Source organism: Carya illinoinensis, chromosome 8 (genome assembly GCF_018687715.1).
Source record: "Carya illinoinensis cultivar Pawnee chromosome 8, C.illinoinensisPawnee_v1, whole genome shotgun sequence".
Lineage (NCBI taxonomy): Eukaryota > Viridiplantae > Streptophyta > Magnoliopsida > Fagales > Juglandaceae > Carya > Carya illinoinensis.
Window position 1 is genome coordinate 27,775,885 of NC_056759.1, and position 20,780 is coordinate 27,796,664.

The following is a 20,780-nucleotide window of genomic DNA, read 5'->3' on the forward strand; positions in this document are numbered from 1 at the left end:
ATCTTCCCTGCTGATTTTGTGGTGTTAGACATGGAAGAAGATGAAGAAGTCCCACTAATTCTTGACCGACCATTCTTGGCTACGGGAAGAGCTTTGATTGATGTTCAAAAGGGTGAGTTAACATTGAGAGTGAACAAGGAAGAAGTTATGTTCAACATTTACCAAGCCATGAGAATTCCAGAAGAGCCAAGCACTTGTTTTCGGATTGATGACATTAAGCAATGTGAAGAAAAGGCCTTTAAAGAAGATGCACCAACCAATCACCTAGAACGAGCCCTGCAGCAGGATACATCACTTAGCAATGAAGTGGAGAGGAACTGTACACTTATTCCTTTTAGAGATCCCGATTGAGGAAGATTGAAAAGTCTGGCTGTAGACTTTAAAACAAGCGCTTATGGGAGGCAACCCATAGATCTATCTTTATTTCTTTCATTTATTTCATCATCTTTATTTATTTAAGTTTTAATAAATTAATTTTTGATGCAGGTATTTAGCAAGAATAAAAAGCTGGAAAATTTTTAAACCTCGGAAGGTTCACCATGAAACCAGGGAAGTTCCTTTATTTCTTCAATCCTTTTTACTTTTGCATCACAATGAGGACATTGCTTAGTTTAAGTTTGGGGGTGTAAACTCCTATAATCATTTGATCCTCTTGTTTTCTAAGTCTTGGGTTGTTGATGGGTTGTATGAGTCTCTTACCAAGCATGCATTGGAGTAAGATTGAATTCTCTATGACTCTGAAATTTGTGATTGAAGATGGTTTTGAGAAAAATTTTCAAAAATTTCTTTTATGTCAAGTGAAGTTTTGTGGGTACTTTGGTTTAAATCTTTGACCTTGAACACAATTGAGCACATAGTCGTTTTTCTCTTATTCCATTTTGCTTATGAAGAGAAGAAGTTGAATTAATTGAAAGAGGGAGGTTCGATTTTGCTTTGCTCTAGAATCCGTTGATGGGTCCTTGAGGCGAAATCCTAGTTGAGACCAAATATTAGAGAAATGATCTAGGCATTTCTTTGGCATAACCAAAAAGCTTTCCCAGCCGTCCTAAATGTCATGCCATCATTACATGGTGTGTTTCCATAGTCAACCCCCTTGAGCCTTCATGAGCCTTTATTGATTCTTTAAACTACATAAACCATGCCCGCTCTAAGCCTGAAAAACAATGAATCTACCGTTGATAGTTTGAGAAAATACTTTGGTGGAGAGTTACATTTAAAAGAGAAAATTGGTTACATGATGAAACGTATTATGTTTGCTCTGTTCGATCAAAGAAAAAGAAGAAGAAGAAAGGAAGTGATATAAAAAAAAAAAAAAAAAAAAGAGAGAAAAGAAAAGAAAAGAAAAAGAAGTAGCCAAGCGGAAAGTGAATTACCTCAAATTTTGTTAAGGGAAGTGTTGGTATTACATCAGTGATTACAGCAATAATAATGCCACAAGTATGAGCATATTGCCAAGAAAGAGCTATGATTTGAATCATGTGAGTTTCTCTTTTAATGTTCTTTTCACTAAGTATTTTCCCAGTTTGATTTAATTTCTCATATCCAGATCTTTCTTAACCCTCACCCTGTGGCCTATCATTACAACCTTAATAAAGACCTTTTGATCTTTGATTTTGGTGTTGACTACATTAGTGGAGAGGATTTCTGAAAATTGGACTTATGGGGTTAAGTTTTAAGAGAATTCTTCTGATTTTGGTTGTTCTACTTTTATCTGAGTTTGCAGGTGGTTTGAGGTTAAATTGACTATATCACACACACACTCAAGGTCTTAGCTTTAGGTTGAAGTAAACGCCTAACTCTTGCTTGACAAATTGCAAAATTTTTGATTGATTTTCTTGCTATCTTTGATGTTAAAAGAGTAAGATACTAGAGATGAAATCTAAATTCATAAAAGCTTGGTGAGTGATGATACTTCTCCTTGGGGTCTAGTTGATATTGCCTAAACTATCATTTATTTTTCTTTTTGTTTGAGGACAAACAAAGTTGTAAGTTTGGGGGTATTTGATGGCTTGCAAAATTTCATATTGCAGATTTTACAAGTTCGCTCGAGCGGAGGCTTTTGGCCTTTCGAGCGAATTCAGGCAGATTCAAACGCTCGACTGCCGCTCGACAGGGAGCTCGAGTAGGTTGCTGAAAAACGAAGATCGCTCGAGCGGAGACATTGGCCGCTCGAGCGAAATCAGGCAGAGTCGAACGCTCGATGTGCGCTCGATAGGACGCTCGAGCGAAATCAGGCAGAGTCGAACGCTCGACGCGCGCTCGACACCCCGCTCGAGCGAACATCGTATTTTGACAGATTTTAGGTTTTCCGCCGTGGGACCATATAAAAGGCCATTCTTCACTCTAGAGCCGCGAGTTTTGACTGGAGAACACTCTTTGGGAGAGAAAAACATAGCTAGAGGGATTCAAATCATTTGTTTTGGAGACGGAATTCCAATTTATTGCACGTACGTTGGATTCATACACGAGCACGGACGGGAGAAAGGCGTTGAATCGTTCTCTTGAGCTTTTGACGACCAGTTGAGGCTGCAAGGAGGATTTTTCAGTGTTTATTTTCTTCTTCCCATCTTCTCAGAACAATTATGGTGAATTCGTTTATGTTGAATTCCAATTCTAGTATGAGCTAAATTTTCTTCTTTCTAGGAAAACGATGTAATCTAATTCCGAACTATGCTTGTTTGTCCATGCTAATTTAATGCAATTCTCTCTTTGTTTATCTGATTTATTCTGAGTTTAATGCTTCTAATTAACTGGCCATTGATTAGATGATTATTAATCTTGTGATTTGCTATCGAAAGAGGGAATCATAGGGTAGATCTTGGATATTTCAGCATAGGTAAGTATAGAGATCGAAAGACTTGTATGAACCTGTGTAGTAATTAAATCATTGGTCTTATTGCGTTCTTGATTATTTAATTTGCATACTCTTGTGTGAATTGATAAACTAGAATCAATTCCAATTGACTATCGAAAGAGGCTTTTGGATGAATTAGAGATTTGCTAATAGACAAAAGAGGTTTAAGTTAAATTAGCTGGATGAGAAAAGCATAGTGAAGAATTATGGTGAAATCGATTTCCTAGAAGTTTTCTTCCCTATTGAATGTGATCTTCAAACATCAGTTTTACTTTCTTTGCTTATTTCTCTTGAGTTGATCTAGTTTTATTTGCTACTACAAAAACCTTAGCGATTCCTCTAGATAGAATTGAGATTAGCATAATTTTGGTATTTGGCAAGAGTAAGGTACCAATCCCTGAGGACGATACTCTACTTATTACTTTACTATAAAACTACGATACTGTGCACTTGCAGTTTTGCACCGGTCAATGGTCGTGTTATTTTTTAAACCAATGGGTTATTTATTGAGCTTAAATTGATTCAATTGGACAGCTAGACATAGTTGTATATATCATGTATGTTATGTATGGATGAAGCTTGTAAAAAACAAGTTGATATTTTGATGGATTGCACATTGATCTTAGGTGATAAAGAGGGTATAGTACATGTGTATTTGAGGTGCGTTGTACATGTATACTGGTTTGGATTTTGTTATATGTTTGTATGTGAGGAAGTGAATAGGAATTTGAGTTGATGTTGGATTGGATTGTGTGATACCCCATTTTTACGTGTATTTTTACTGAATGAGTGTTTTTAATTTAATTAATATATTAGTTCTTTTATTTTAAATTATTGTATTTTAAATTGATTTTATTTTATTTGACATAGTGCTTAATTTATTTTAGTCGTTTTATATTTTTAAAATCGCTTTTGTCGGGTCAGTTTTTGGTTTCAGGAAATGAGAATTGGACATCATTTTCTTTCTCCATCTTTTCTTTTTCCCTTTTTCTTTTCCTCTTTTCTTTTTTTTTCTTCTTCTTTTCTTCCCGGTTTTCCCCTCCCGCTCGCCTGAACTCTCTCTCTCCTCTCCCCTTCACCATTCAACTCAGCCGCCCAGTACCACCGCCGCCGGCCGGCATGGCCGACACCACCCCCACCAAAAAACTCCCCTCCAGCCTATGAACACCCCTACCAAAAATCACCTCCATCCGAGCCGCCGTTAACCCCCTACAGCCCCTTCTTTCCGCACGGTTTTGAGCCGTTTCCGGTGTCGTCACTCCACCTCCAGGCACCATCTCTTCACAACTTCTTCCCCTACCTCTTGCCATCCTAACCCACCCATTTTTGACCCCTATCCGTTGCCGGAGCAGCTCCCACGAGCTCAACTCCGTTCAGCCCCTTTTAACGCTGCCACCACCGTTTCCACCGTCGTTTCCACCGCCAAAGCTCACTTCTTTTAGTTTCATAAACATCCCTAGATCACTCCCTATCAATTTCATGTCTTGTTTTGTCCCCGTTCGAAAGTGAGTAATTTTCTAGCCACGACCATAGTGTAAAATACACTGTTACGTTGTTTTTTCTCCGCCGTTTGCAACGTCGTAAGCTTTCAAAAAATACCGTATAGCACTATAAGTATTTTCTAAACTCTACTTTTAGATTTAAATATATTTTTCTCTTACAATAATTATTTTACGGCTGGTTGGTTGATTTCGAACTGAGTCCGAGGAGTTTGAGGGTCAGATGGATTGAGGACGGAGTTGTTTGGTTTTGTTGTTTTGTGATTGGTTGGTTATTTGTGCCTTGAGATTTCATTTACATGGTGCATTCACATGCATTTTATTTAAATTGAGAAAATCCTGTTTTATTTGCATAAATGGATTTTCAAGTGCGTGTGTATCACGACCCTAAGCCGAGATGGGGTATTATCTCGGTAGAGCTCCTCTGGTCACTCGGGAGTGGATAATACTGAGTGACATCCCCTGGGTTGTCACTGGGCGAGACCAGATCGCACGATACGGTAACGTTGTAGTGTCGACTCCGTGGTCCCTAGAGTGGTGAGGACTAGAGGATAGCCTGGTCCAGGGACGCGCTGGGCGCGAGTACTGGGCATCGCTCATTTAGGTGTCACACTCGTAGACGTTGCCTGCGGTGTGGCACAGGAGCCAGAGTGTGCGAATGATCCCTAGGGGAGATCATGGTGCATGTAATAATTGGATCGGTTTTATGAATTTGGTTACGGGCCATTTTCTGGGAAAATGGCGAGGTATGATTGAGGCTATGTGATCCATTTTCTGGAAAAATTGTGGTTTATTGATTTGGGTCATTATCTGGGATAATGGCGAGGACTGGTTTTAAAGGTTATGTTTTTGGGCTAAATGGGTTTTTGGCGTGCGTGAAAAAATATGGTTTTATGGGACATGTGCGTTTGCATTCTTTCATGCATATTGTTGAGTTTTATATGTTTTTTATCTTGTGGCGTTTGGATCTTACTTACCTACGGCACCATTTTTGATAACGTAGATTTTGGTGCAAAGTTCGAGGAGGAGGAGGAGGCTGAACCCGAGGAGGGGCTCCGTCGAAGTACTGAGTTGGAGTTATGCTTTGTAGTTTGGTTTGAAATTATATTTGTAGTTTGTAATATTTTATTTTGTATGTTTTGAACAGCTTTGTATTAAACTAAAAAAAATTCTGGTACTTGGTTATATGGCTTTGCTATCCGCTGCATGTTTCTTTTTTTGCACACTTGTTACTTATACACATACTTGGCACTTGGCGATAGGGTGGTGATCTGTGTTGTCATCATCCGGACGTCTCGATTTCTCCGTGTCCGTACGTGGGATTTGGGGGCGTCACAGGTGGTATCAAAGCAGTTTGGCTCTGATAAAACCACATGTCCTGTAGGTGTAGTACCAGAAAGCTTTTAAAGTTGTGTTTTAAAATTTATTTTAAGTAAAATTGCTATTTGATTTGTTTTATTTGTTTTGAATTTATTTGAGCTTGTTTGCTTGTATTTATTTATTTAGTTATCTTATTGCATGTTGGTTTCTTTTTGTTTCTTGTTATGTGGTTTGGTTTTGGTTTTTGGTTTTATGTTGTTGGTTCTATTTGTTTTCTTAAAGGGGGTCAAAGGTTGTGTTGTGGCAGGAAAATTGTGAGGCCAAGAATGTCTACTCAAGAGCCTCAGGACGATACACCGAGGGATGATGCTATAGCCCAAGCGATAAGGTAGATGACGGAATTCATGCAGCAAAATTTTAGACCACAACAAGAAAGGCCTTGGCCACAATAAGGAGGGCTTTGGCCACAACAAGGAGGGCCTTGGCCACAACAGGGAGGGCCTTGGCTATACCCAGGAGGGCCTATTGGCATGATGCAAGCTGAATGTACCTATGAGCACTTTCTAGCGCATAAAACTCCACCCTTCACAGGAGAAGAGGATCCACTATGGGCTAGGAAGTGGGTCAAAGACTTAGAAAGAACTTTTGAGATATGTGGTTGCACTGAGGCGCAACAAGTACTCTATGCCAGCTATCTGTTGCAAGGCACCGCTTCTGAGTGGTGGGATACAAAGAGAGTAATGCTAGAGTCAAAATTGGGGTCTTTTGCCGCTGTGACCTGGTAGCACTTTAAGAAAGAATTTAATGACCGATTCTTTCCCGCTTCCTTGAGGCGGCAAAAAGCAAGAGAGTTCACAAGCTTGGTCCAAGGGAGTATGACCGTGGAACAATACGCCCAAAGATTTATAGAGCTTGGGCGATTTGCTCCCCACCTCATCGCCACGAAGGAGATGCAAGCCGAGCATTTTCAGGAAGGTTTGCAACCAGATATAAGCAAAATGGTAGTTTGCCACCGGATTACAACTTTTCAGGAATTAGTTGATTTGGCCACTCTAGCAGAGCGTGAGGTTAGTTTGAATGTGGGCTCCCTTCTAGGTCAGAAGAGGCTGAACATTGATGGTGAAGGAAGCAGTTCTAGATCACCACAAAAGTTTATGCAGAGGACAGGAATCCGATCGTTGGCAGCCCCCGGTGTGCGTATGGGGGGCCGAGTTCCAGTTTTGTGGCAAATGTAATAGAGCTCACGGAGGCGAGTGTCGTCTGGGTAGTAACCAATGTTTTGAATGCGGTCAGATGGGACATTTTGCTCGTGAGTGCCCTAGTCGAGTTCAAGAAAGCCGTGGAGCTCGTCGCAGTGGTAGAACTAACCAGAGGCAATTAGCTCGGGCTCAAATGTACGCAGTGACTCTTGGTACCGTTGGAGGCGAGGTTACAGAGACTCAGAATGCTGGAGCCATGGCAGGTATGGGTCTAATCTAATCTATCCTGATGAACACCTTATGTGGTTGTTTTTTTTTATATATATTATCGAGGCTTGGAGAGAATGGCATGATCTAGGTGATCTTTTAGGGAAGTAGAATAAGTGAGTTCTTTGGTTCTGTGGAGTTTATGAAATGGTCTATAATGTAATAGGTTGTAAGTTCAACAAATTTCAAGGATAGATTTTATGAAGTTTCAGCAAAGTTTTAAGGTTTCCCAGATTTTAGGAAATGATTGGTTATTATTTAAGATTTTAGATTTTGAAAGTTTCGGGAGTTGATTGTTTTATTATTATATATAAGTTCTTTGACCTAGCGGATTTTGGGGAAAGGAGTTTTGCATAATTTAAGGTTATAGGGTCGCAGATTTGAAGGACTGATTTTTTTCTTTTCTTTTTTTTTTTTTGGAGATTGAAGTTTTTAGTTTCGCAGGATTGGTGTGCTAGTATGATTATTTTGGAGATTGATTAGGCTGTAACATTAAAATGGGGTTGAACATAGTGGGATGATGGATATAGGAAGTTTCAAGGAGAATATCTATTTAAGAATTAAAGGTAATGGATCACTTGTACATTTGAATGATTTTTGGTGTTGGCTAAGAGTGCATGAGATCTATGAGTAGTAATGGTAAGTGTGTATGGATTTTGGAGAGTGCTGGTCCTGGTCTCATCTATTTTTGGCTTGGTAGGAGTTGAAGAGGAATCTGTGTGATAATATTAAGTTCAAGAGATTTTGGCTTTGAGTTGTTTGGTAAGTTGAACGGAATGTGCAGTCAAAGCGGGTTACCCATTGGGATGACGGTTTGAAACAACTGTTGTGTTTATCTTGAGAATTAATTGCGACTTGAAGTCATAGGAATTTAAATTTGTGAGGCTATACTTTTCTTTGGAGATCAAGTATCCAGTTGGGAGAATTGGGGATATTGTTATTTAACTTGAAAAGAGATTGTTAGGTCACCATGTGTGGTGTATGAAATCTTGGAAGTTGAAACTTATGCATCAACGGTGGGTAGCATAATCATATGTATGAAGTAATAAAGCATTAGGATCCATAAGTGTTGTTCAATAGTTTTTGATAGATTGAAGATTTAAACAGTATGGTCTATCTTGAGATTTATTTGTGAAGTGCTATTGAAGGAATTAGTTGTACTAAAACTAGAGTTTTTGAGAGTACAAGTAGGTGGGTGAGTTATCAAGAGCGTTTCGATTATGTCTAGGTGAAGTCAATGGTAGTATATGCTAAGTTAGTTATTGCAAAATTAGATGTTATTCAAAATATAGGTAATGAGCTTGAAGTTTGGGATATCAGATAGAAGTTATAGGCGCTCTCGTTGGTAGGCCGGGAAGGACTTGGATTTTTTGGATATGTTCCTTATCTTTAGAAGAGACAGGTGTATTTTGGGATGATGTTATGTGTTTTCAATTTGGGGCCTGGAGGTTGATTAGTATTGGTTTCTGTCATCAATCAATAGATGTATTTTTGCAGAATGTTGGTTTTTGTTTAGGGCAGCGATGGCCAATTGAGGAATGAGTGGAGATTTGTGGTTTTGGAGGTATGTTAATTTCTATGGAAATGTGGTAAAGGTTTTCTTGTGATTAGGTGTGGATTGAGCTCGTACTTAATGATGTTAATTTTTGAGAATATAACCTTTATGTATTTTGGCGAGTTATCAGAGTGCGCGCGAAAGCATGATTTTTAGAGATATTTAGAAATTCAAACTTTGTGTTGATTTTGAGGAATTAGTAGTGATTCAAGGTTTTATTGGGAGATTAATCATTTGGTCGTGCAAATTTTGTTTATTGATGGTTAACTTTGGAAGTGGCTATTAGGATACCAAAGTTGGAATGGGATGAAAGTTTGGAAAGTAAAGCAAAGACGTCGTTGATATTAGCAAATTATGGTGTGAAGATAATAACCATTGGAATTTGTTGGGAGTTGTCGATGATATGTATCCCTCAAATATGTTCGGAGTTGTATCTTGTATCTTTTTGGCACTGATATTTGATCTAGCAAATTTCGAGGACGAAATTTGTTTTTAAGGAAAGAAGGATGTGATACCCCGTTTTTACGTGTATTTTTACTGAATGAGTGTTTTTAATTTAATTAATATATTAGTTCTTTTATTTTAAATTATTATATTTTAAATTGATTTTATTTTATTTGACGTGGGGTTTAATCTATTTTAGTCGTTTTATGTTTTTAAAATTGCTTTTGTCGGGTCAGTTTTTAGTTTCCGAAGATGAGAATTGTACCTCATTTTTTTCTCCATCTTTTCTTTTTCCCTTTTTCTTTTCCTCTTTCTTTTTTTTTTTTTTCTTCTTCTTTTCTTCCCTGTTTTCCCCTCCCGCTCGCCCGAACTCTCACTCTCCTCTCCCCTTCGCCGTTCAGCTCAGCCGCCCAGTACCACCGCCACCAGCTGGCATGGCCGACACCACCCACACTAAAAAACTCCCCTTCGGCCGGTGTGAACACCCTCACCAAAAATCACCTCTATCCAAGCTGCCGTTAACCCTCTACAGCCCCGTCGCTCCACCTCCGGCCACCACCTCTTCACAACTTCTTCCCCTACCTCTTTTCGTCCTAACCCACCCATTTTCGGCCCCGATCTGTTGTCAGAGCAGCTCCCACGAGCTCAACTCCTTTTAGGCCCTTTTAGGGCTTCCACCGCCGTTTCCACTACCAAAGCTCACTTCCTTTAGTTTCATAAACATCCCTAGACCATTCCCTATCAATTTCGTGTCTTGGTTTGTCCCTGTTTGAAAGTGGGTAATTTTCTACCCACAGCCACAATGTAAAATACATTGTTACGTTGCTTTTTCTCAGCCGTTTGCAACGTCGTAAGCTTTCAAAAAATACCGTATAGCGTTGTAAGTATTTTTCAAACTCTACTTTTAGATTTAAATATATTTTTCTCTTACAATAATTATTTGACTACTGGTTGGTTGATTTCAGACTGAGTCCGAGGAGTTCGGGGGTCGGATAGATTAAGGATGAAGTTGTTTGGTTGTATTGTTTTGTGATTGGTTGGTTATTTGTGCCTTGAGGTTGCATTTATATGGTGCATTCACGTGCATTTTATTTAAATTGAGAAAATCATGTTTTATTTGCATAAATGGATTTTCGGGTGCGTGTGGATCACAACCCCAAGCCGGGATGGGGTATTATCTCGGTGGAGCTCCTCTGGTCACTCGGGAGTGGATAATACTGAGTGACATCTCCTGGGTTGTCGCTGGGCGACGACCGGATCGCACGATACGGTAACGCTGTAGTGTCGACTCCGTGGTCCCTAGAGTGGCGGGGACTAGAGGATGGTCTGGTCCAAGGACACGCTGGGCACGAGTACTGGGCATCGCTCGTTTAGATGTCACACGCGTAGACGTTACCTGCAGTGTGGCACAGGAGCCAGAGTGTGCGGATGATCCCTAGGGGAGATCATGGTGCATGCAATAATTGGATCGGTTTTATGGATTTGGTTACGGGCCATTTTCTGGGAAAATGGCGAGGTATGATTGAGGCTATGCGATCCATTTTCTAGGAAAATGGTGGTTTATTGATTTGGTCTATTATCTGGGATAATGGCGAGGACTAGTTTTAAAGGTTATGTTTTTGGGCCAAATGGGTTTTTGGCGTGCGTGGAAAAATGTGATTTATGGGACATGTGCGTTTGCATTCTTTCATGCTTATTGTTGAGTTTTATATATTTTTATCTTGTGGCGTTTGGATCTTACTTACCTGCGGCAACATTTTTGGTACCGTAGATTTTGATTCAGAGTTCGAGGAGGAGGAGGAGGCTGAGCCCAAGGAGGCGGCTCCGCTGGAGTACTGAGTTGGAGTTATGCTTTGTAGTTTGGTTTGAAATTATATTTGTAGTTTGTAATATTTTATTTTGTATGTTTTGAACAGCTTTGTATTAAACTAAAAAAAATTCTGGTACTTAGTTATATGGCTTTACTATCCGCTGTGCGTTTCATTTTTTGCACACTTGTTGCTTATACACACACTTGGCACTTGGCGATAGGGTGGTGATCCATGTTATCATCATCCAGACGTCTCGATTTCCCCATGTCCGTAGGTGGGATTTGGGGGCGTCACAGATTGTGTATGGAGGAAGGGTATTGTAATTATAGTTTGGGTCTCATGGCGAAGTGGGATTAGTTATAGCTTGTTGATTGATGTTTTGGAGGTTAAAGTGAAGCATGTGAGTTCACTTTATGAGTTAGAAATGAAGTTGGGCTTTTAGGTTCATAGATAGGCTTAGGATTAAATGAAAAGGGCTACATTTCAAAGATTGAATAATGACTTGTACAAGTGAAATGAAAGTAATGTATGGAGGATGAATTTGGACAATGTAACGAAATGAAACCCTTTTTACAGAAAAACCCCACCTTGTTATGTTTTCAAATAAAGAAATCTTTTATGTAAAGTATGCAATGGAATGATAAATGTGTGAATGAAAACCTATGTTTGTATATTTTTACAATATGAAATAATGCTTACTGAGTGTTTGACTTAGTTTATTTTCATGTGTGCCTCACCCAGGAATGAAATGAGGATGAAACGTCAGAATTGACATGGAAGAATGAGAAGGTGACAAAAGCCTAGGAAGCATTTAATAATTGTATGGAATCATATTTTGTAAAAGGACTTTGTATTTTAATTTAATGAATACCATTGCAAATTCTCTTTTAATTTACAAACCAGATTTTGATTTTACTTATAGAATCTTTTATATCTTAGGGAGGAAATGAAAAAAGTTTTAAAAAGCTCAATAATTCCCATCTCATTTTCTAAATCTATTTCTTAAAGTCCGACAACAAGGACAGGCGTTATAGATTCTGACTCTACCTTGACTCCAACTTGGATTGATCTATTATAGTTTTCTTGTATACAACTATAAGGCTATTTTTGTATATAACAACTATAAGGTTGTTTATGTTAGTTTGAGGATGTTTTAGCATGTTATTCATGATGATGATGATTAACGAATGCTCTATGTTATTAGTTGGGGGTTGTATATGTATGATTAACCGTGCTATTTTGTTTGTATGTTTTATTTAAGTTTTTAAATCATGAATGTTGAAGGCATAAGCACTCCTACGTCAACCTCTGCAATTTGTCCAAAGGGACCACAACAACAATAGCCTATTAAGAATTTTGTAATTGAAGAGTCTAGTGAAAGACTCTTCAATTGGCATTCTTGCTACCTTCTATTCTATCCCCATTCTCAACCAGGTAGTAGAAACCCCAAGAATAGGTATATGGTATGGATCACTTGATAAGAGTGTTAGATTGTGATGCCAATAAACCTATAGCAACTTGTAACCAGTGTGGAAGGCTATGGAAATGCTATCCTAAAAGGCAAGGTGCTTGCAGCTTGTAACCAAATTCTTGGTCGTAGAGGTAAGAGTTGAAGGTGGAGAAGAGAAGAATAATCTAGGGATGATTAAGTATAATAAGAAAAAAAAAAATAAGAGCTGCTTTTGCTAGGATGATGATAGTGGATGAGTTACCATTTGTGATTGTTGATGGCCAATGGTATCAAGACTACACTAATTTCCTTGATCCTAGGTTTCCTACTCATTCTCTTTTTATAGTAATGAAGGATTGCATGAAGCTATTCTTGAAAGAGAATGATAGCTTGAAGAAAGTGCTTTTTTACTACCAAATAAAGAGTGTGTTTGATCACCGACACTTGGACTTCTATCCAAAATATTAATTACGTGTGTGTCTCAGCTCACTTTATTGATAGTAGTTGGAAGTTGCATATACTAATCATTTCATTTACTCAAGTTGTTGATCACAAAGGTGCAATGATTGGGAAGGAGTTAGAGGAGTGTATGCTTGACTGCATTGACAAAAGTTTTACCATTACGGTGGATAATGCTACCTCTAATAACTCCATTATTGATTGGTTAAGAGAAAGGAAAATTGGAAGTAAGGAGTGTGCTGATGATCACGAGTTTATTTACATGAGGTGTAGTACACACATTTTAAATGTTATTGTAAAATGAAGGTTTAAAAGATGTTGATTTAAATATATGCCGTCTTCTCCCCAAAGACTTGTCACTTTCAAGTCTTGTGTTGATAGGTCAAAATTTCAGTGTTTTAGTTTCTTGTGTCTTGACATGCATACTAGATAGAACTCAACTCATCGTTTATTGAATGTAGTTGATAAGTACAAAAAAGCCTTCCAACTTCTACTTGATGAAGATCCATACACACGAGTTTGTTTGTCTGAGGACGGACCTATGAAAGAGGGATTAGGAGCTCCTGAGCCTGATGATTGGGATCCTATTGAAAATTTTACAAAGTTTCTTAATATATTTTGCAATTTCACATTGCGTATTTATGGTACACTATATGTAACCTTGAATATGTATTTTCAAGAGCTTATTGATATTCATGCAAACTTAAACAATTTTTGAGTAATCAACTCTTGAGTCCAATTGCTTATAGAATGAAAACAAAGCATGATAAATATCAGGGAGATCTTTAAAAGATAAGCAGGTTATTGTTTATTGCTACCATTAATGATCCATAGTATAAGTTGGTTACCAAAGCATATCAGTTCAATCAAACATTTGGCAATGAGAAGGGTCAAGAATTTGTCAAGGGGGATATGGAGCTCTTGTTTGAATGGTATATTACATTTGGTGATGGGTGTGCAAGTGGGTCTAGGTCAACTATATCTCATACTCGGAATGAGGGTAGTATATCAATCGAGGGTAGCTATTCAATTGATCATTTGGCTTTTTGAGAAACTTTCATGAGGATCAAAAATCTACAATCTTGATGGACTGTAAGACGTTGAAGCTAAAATGGTATTTGTTGGAGGATGTTTAAATTCTTATGGAGAGTTCAAAATTTTAATTTGGTGGAAGGTCAACTCCACCAAATATCCAGTTCTTGCCCTAATGGCAAGAGATATCTTGGTCATCTCGATCACCACCTTAGCATTTGAGTCAGCATTTAGCATAGGAGGATGTATCCTGGATCTGTCTAGGAGGTTTTTGGTTCATAGAATTGTAGAGGCTCTTGAGTGCAAAACTGGTTTAAGTCTAATCTTATATGCTTGAGTTAAAAAATATTTTTGGATACAATTGATGATATAGACAACTATAAGTTAGACTCAAGTAATATATTTAGTTTTTTTTTGGTTATATATCTTGATTTTGTCATTTGGTGATACTAATTTCTTATATTTTAACATCTTAACGTAGAATTAATTGCTAGTATGGCAAGCAAACTACATGAATATGATTGAAGTTTTAGGTGCATTTGTGAAATTGTGTAACTATTGTTAATTCAATTTTGTTTAATAAATTTTATAAATTTATGTGGACTTATCTTTTTTCTCACTAATCTTGTCATATTTTCTTCATACACAACTTGGAATGGAAACAAGCACCCAATATATGGTTTTGTTTTGTTGTCAGAATGGGAATTTGTAATTGATGTTAATTTGTGTTGTTTTAGTTTCGTTGGTTGTTGTTGTAGTCGGAAACAAATAACAATATTTGGTGGTTGGTTATGTTTCAGCACTTTGTGATTGGATGATGGATTGATTGTGTTTCAGCAGTGAATGATTGTGGCTGGCTTGTATTTGGCTTGTAAATCTGTAATTTATTCTTGATATTTATGATAATATATCAAGAATAGGGCCTATTGTATATTTTTAATTATTTTTAATTTGTATTTTTTATTTTTTAGATTTGAATAACTTAAATTTTATTTTTCTTTTTCAGAAATTTTATTTTTCTTTTTCAGGTTTGTATAAGATGTGAATTATTTTTAGTTATATTTTTGGTTGGTTTTTTCATATAAAAAATCCTGTTTTTAGTAAACTAGAAATTTGAAAGCCCACAAAAAAATATGTATTATATGTAAAATCTTGTTTAAAAATGAGTTAAATAAGAAACTAAAAAAAGCCTCAAATCCAAATTTGCTCTAATAAATCAGAGTTGGAGTAAGATTGAAGCATATATAAGTTGGAGTTTGGATTCGAACTTTGACAAAGTTAGAATTGGATTTAGGGGATACCGACTTTGACTCAGTCAATGCTCACTGCCATATATATGATCCAGTAGCAAACTATTTCTGTTAGAATTTTTACACTATACAGTTGATTAGGGGTTTATAACTTTATATATAGCTACTTGTCACCTTTTGAGAAACAAAAATTAAGGAAAAAAAAAGCTACTTGTCACCTTGCATGCCCTACCCATAATGTGCAACCTCAGTCGGAAATGGATGTTACAACCATACATTTTTCACTCTATTCAAATTAATGCCAATGCTAAATTGCTAATTAATCCTCCTAAATATTAATGTAGGTGCCGATTGATATCATGTCAAGGTGGCGTTAGGTATACTTTTGGGGATAACAACTATTCACAGTCTAGAAAACTCACAAAAAAAAACTTTTAAATTTAAACAAGAATGCAAAATATTTGATTGTGGATATTCAAGTCAAGTGTTTTAAGTTCAACAGGAAAGAATTGCCCATGTGGAATTGATGGAAATACGAGGAACTCTCTAGGCATACCATCAAGTGGGGGAAGATGGGCTGGTCTTTGATTGAGAAAGAATTTTTGGGGGAGTATATATATACATATATATGATGGACACAGGTGAGCAGAGGGCGGGGGACCTTTCCCCTATAATCTTTCAGTGGGGGGTCCAACTCGATCTATCATCGACAAACGCGTTGGAACTGAGTAGCCACGGGTTTGCATAAATGGAATAAACATGTTGGTTGTGCTCAATTTGTCAAAAAAGGAATAGCTTTTGCTTTACCTTCATTTCTTTTTCCCTTTATAATGTTTCTAGTCAATCAATCAACTTTCTAATTAATTAGCTAGTAAATTACTTCAATTAGCTTCATCATGCACATCAAACAATTAACTTTACTCTCTTTTTGCCCAGCCTAATTAGAGCATTGGCAATGACTTATATATCTTCATATTTACATAATATTTCTCTAAATTGGTCTATATTGAATTAAGCATCTTTAAAATTTTGTATAGTTATGAATAGTATTTCTTCAAATTTGAAGAAATATTATTTACTTTTCAAACATTATTTTACTATTTTTTCTCTCTCATACCCATTAAATTAATCAACTTTGTGAAATTTGTATTAAGATGATTTTGATATATTAAATTTATATTAAGTTGATTATACAAAGTGTTTTTTAGTAGATATTAATATTTATTGATAAAATTGGTCATTTTGATATATGAAATTGGTAATATTTAGATATATGGAATTGATATTTTTGAGCATATTGTGCTAATTGTAAAATATATAAAAATAATTATTTAAAAAAAAAACAAAGAATAAAAAATAATATATTTTTTTATTATTTGGTTCAAAGATGCACAACCCAATATAAGAGTTTTTTTTTTTAATTTTATATGTAAAATCAATCTTTAAAAGATGTGATTTTAAATATGTATATAGAAAAACCAATACTAGTTCTTGGCTTCCTATATACATTTGAAATTCGGAATTCTTCAACTTAGAAATTCGGTTGGTTAACAAATCACTACTTATTGTAAGATTACTACAATTTATAAAATAAAATAAAAATGAAGTTGAAATACAAGTTAAAAAGTTCGTTTAGATTTAGAGAGTATTTTATCTCATCTCATCTCATTATTACAAATTTATCAAATTCTCACACAAAATATAATAAACAATTTAATTTTTTCAAATTCCAATTTAACTTTTTCAAAACTCAAAACACTAATAATATTAAAAAATAATATTTTAATAATATTTTATTCAACTTTTAACTTTCATATGAAACCGTCCCATCTTATCTCTGAATCCAAACGAACCTGTGGCCCGCACTAAATTTGGGCTATATTTAGGGAATGGCAGGAAACCATTGCTTCATGTGCATAAGTTATTTGCCTAGTTTCAACTATGGAGATCGATATTACTTAACTGGAGTTGATATGTATATATGGGTGGTCTTCGAATATGTTGAGAGAGTCAGCCCCATGGGTTTGGTCTCATGCAACATTTGTTTATTACTTCAATGAAACTACGTCGTTGCCGTCGTCGTCGTCATCATGATCATGGGTATAATTTGGAAATGAAAGTTGCCATCTCGAGGCTTTTACGCCCAATAATTATTTTCAAAGCTACATTTGAGCCATGGCGATGCAGATGATAATAAGAGCAAAACTACGTACGTACAACTGATTATGCCATTCCTTGAAATATGAAATGATGAATAAAGTTTCGAGTTTAATAGGCTATTATATATTCAAGAACTTATAATGCCATTCCATGAAATCTAAAAATGAAGGATAACCTTAATTAATTTATATAAATATGTTGAAGAGGCCATTTCCAGAAAATGTATTGAATGTAAAAGTGAAGGAAAACATCATGGAACGATTGAACTTGGATCCATCAGAAGGTCCCCATAACACTTCTAATAATAATTTCTCAAGGTGCTTTCCATGGGTTTCCTTCACATCTTCATCTGGCCCCCCATTCCATATTTGAAGTAAACGTGCGGCCATGCAGTAAATGCATGTTCTTTGTAGTCGCAATATTTTTTTGAGTAATTTTACATATAATTACTTTTGCATACTATCTATACATTCTACTGATGTGATTGACTGTATCAATTTTTTTAATATACAACTAATCACTTAATGGAGTGTGTAAAAAAGTATACAAAATTAACTGCACATAAAATTTTTATATTTTTTTTACACACACACACATACATACATACATACATACATACATACATACATACATATATATATAATCATGTAAGGTTAATGATCTTGAATTTATTATTACAATATTAATTAATTCTCAACAAGAAAAGAAGAAATATATTTGCGAACCTATTTAGTTATACATTTATCGTATTACTGATATAGAAGTTTGCCATATCACTTTATATAGAAAAGGTACTTGTATTTTTACTTTATTTTTTTAATAATTATAATGGTTATTATATTAAGGCTATAGCCAAGAGAAGTTCTACACATTATATTTTTTAATTGAAAGGAAGTTCTACACATTATAAGTATTAGGATCAGTGCTACAACCACAAAAAATTTCTATAAAAATAAAGTTATAAATTGATATAAATTCATCTAATATATTAGATTTATTTTACCATAAAAATATTTGTAAACGCCAGTAGAACAAGTGTAATCAATGAGGAAATGTTGAAGTAAACGACACATACTTACTAGTAGATGAATGACGGAAGGGAGAATATCAATTGAATCTCTCTCTATTTATTAATCAAAAGCTTAATCACAGAGTATTCAAGTGTGAGCATGCATTAATTACCACGTTCGTCTGACCAATCGGATTAGCCATAATTAGTGTACGTGCATTGATCTTTTGGTAGGCATCGAAGATGCAATGAATTTGTAGAAGACAGAAGTCATATAATTGGTACTTCACTTTTTTTTGAAAAAAAATCCTCATTGTATTCATATTCAATTTGTATCAGTTACATCATACATTTTATCTATAACTACTTGATTAACAATTGCCTCAGGACTCTCCTCAACCCAATACATATCTTCCTCACAGTTTAATGCCATCTTAACTAATTAATTAGCAACTTCATTATAAAGCTCACTTTTCACCTAAAATATGATCTTAGCTTCTGCTGCAAAGCCTCCATCAGATGACCAGCACTAGAATCATCCCTTTCCCCCTTCCTTACTGCATCAATAACTCCCTTCGCATCCCCTTCAAACTGGACATCCCCTAACCCCAAGTCTTCACATAGTACCATTGCTCCCTACAAAGCAAAACATTCTGCAACAAAAGCAAAGCCAGTTAACACCTTAACAATACATTTTGCAACAAAAACTTCACCCTCACCATCTCTAATTACCACCCCAACCCCCAATCTCTGAGAGGACACATTAATTGCAGCATTAAAATTAGCTTTTAGCTTTGAATCCCTTAGTTTCCTCCACCCATTGCCTCCCCTCATAGTTGGCTTGATAGTAATTTTATCTATCTCACCCCTTAACCTCTCTTGAGCTAGCTTATACTCTTTATATCCTGTTAATGAAATCTGTACAACACTAGTAGGAGTCAAGAATTTTTTCTCAAACACATATTTATTTCTTCTATGCCAGATGTTTCTCATGATCATAGTCATTTTTTTTATATTCTCAATAGGGAGTTTACTATACATTTCCTCCCAAAGCTGCAAAATTTTTTTTACTCCCACCCTCCATTTCTGTACAGGATTGCCCATCTTAACCCAAACATCAGAAGCCGCAGGGCACTACCAAATAGCATGCATCTTTGATTCCTCATTTTCCAAGCAAATAGGACACTTTGCATCCTCTACCACCCTCCTTTGCCTTAGATTTATCATAGTAGGAAGAATATTGTTGGCTACTTTCCACAAAAGAAGTTTAACAGCACCTGGGACTCCCAACTTCCAAATCTATTTTCATATCCCTTCTTCTCTGCCAAACTCTGAACTCTCCCCACCCCTTTGCCTTCTAACTTGTTGTTCCATATGATAAGCACTTCTTACCGAGAACTTTCCATCTTTTGAGTTTTTCCAAATTAATCTATGCTCTGCTTCTACTGGGCTAATTGGTAAAGACAGTATCAAATCAGCTTCATCCTTCTCAAAAATTTGCCTCGCTAAATCTACCTTCCATCCTTTACTGGATTTATTAATTAACTCACAAACTCGATCCTCAGCTTGTAAAATTTTTACTTGAGACTGTACACAACCAGTAACAAGTTTTGGCAACCATTTATGACTCCAAATTCTGATATTTTCTCCATTCCTAACCCTCATCCTCATTCCTTTTTTAATCACCCTTAAAGCAGACCACACACTCCTCCAAATAAATGAAGGAGATTTACCCAAAGTGGCTTCAAGTAAAGGGACATTCTTAAAATACTTATCTTTAAAAATTCTGGCAACAAGAGAAGTAGGATCCATCAACATTCTCCACCCTTGCTTAACTAGCGCAGCCAAATTAAAATCTTCAAGTTGCCTAAAACCCAATCCACCTCCCATTTTATTCTATCCCAACCTACTCCACTTCCACCAATGCATCCCATTATCCTTTTTATACTGAGACCACCAGAACTTAGAGAAGAGTTGTTCAATCTCACCACACAATCTCTGAGGTAGTTTGAATACACTCATCGTGTATGTAGGAATGGCTTGTAAGACAGCCTTAATCAGAATTTCCTTTCTAACTTTTGACAAAAACCCATTTTTCTAGTTTTGAATCCTCTTCCATACTCTCTCGTTCAAAACAAGATATTTCTCATATCTATCACAAATATAGGACCCAACCTCTCTATATATTTCACTCTTTACATTCTCTTTTGTGTTTGTGCTGAAGAAAATGGAAGTCTTATGCTTATTAAGCTTCTGCCCCGAGGCCTTCCTCATAGCAATCAAGAATGTCATACATGCTTCTCCACTCATTCAAGGTAGCCCTGTCAAAGATCACACAATCATCTGCAAAAAGCAGGTGATTAACTTTTAACCCCCCCCCCCCCCAACGGCTACTCCCCTTCATACACCTTCCCTTCCAGACCTCAAAAACATATGACTTATTCCTTCTACACAAATAAGGAACAAATAAG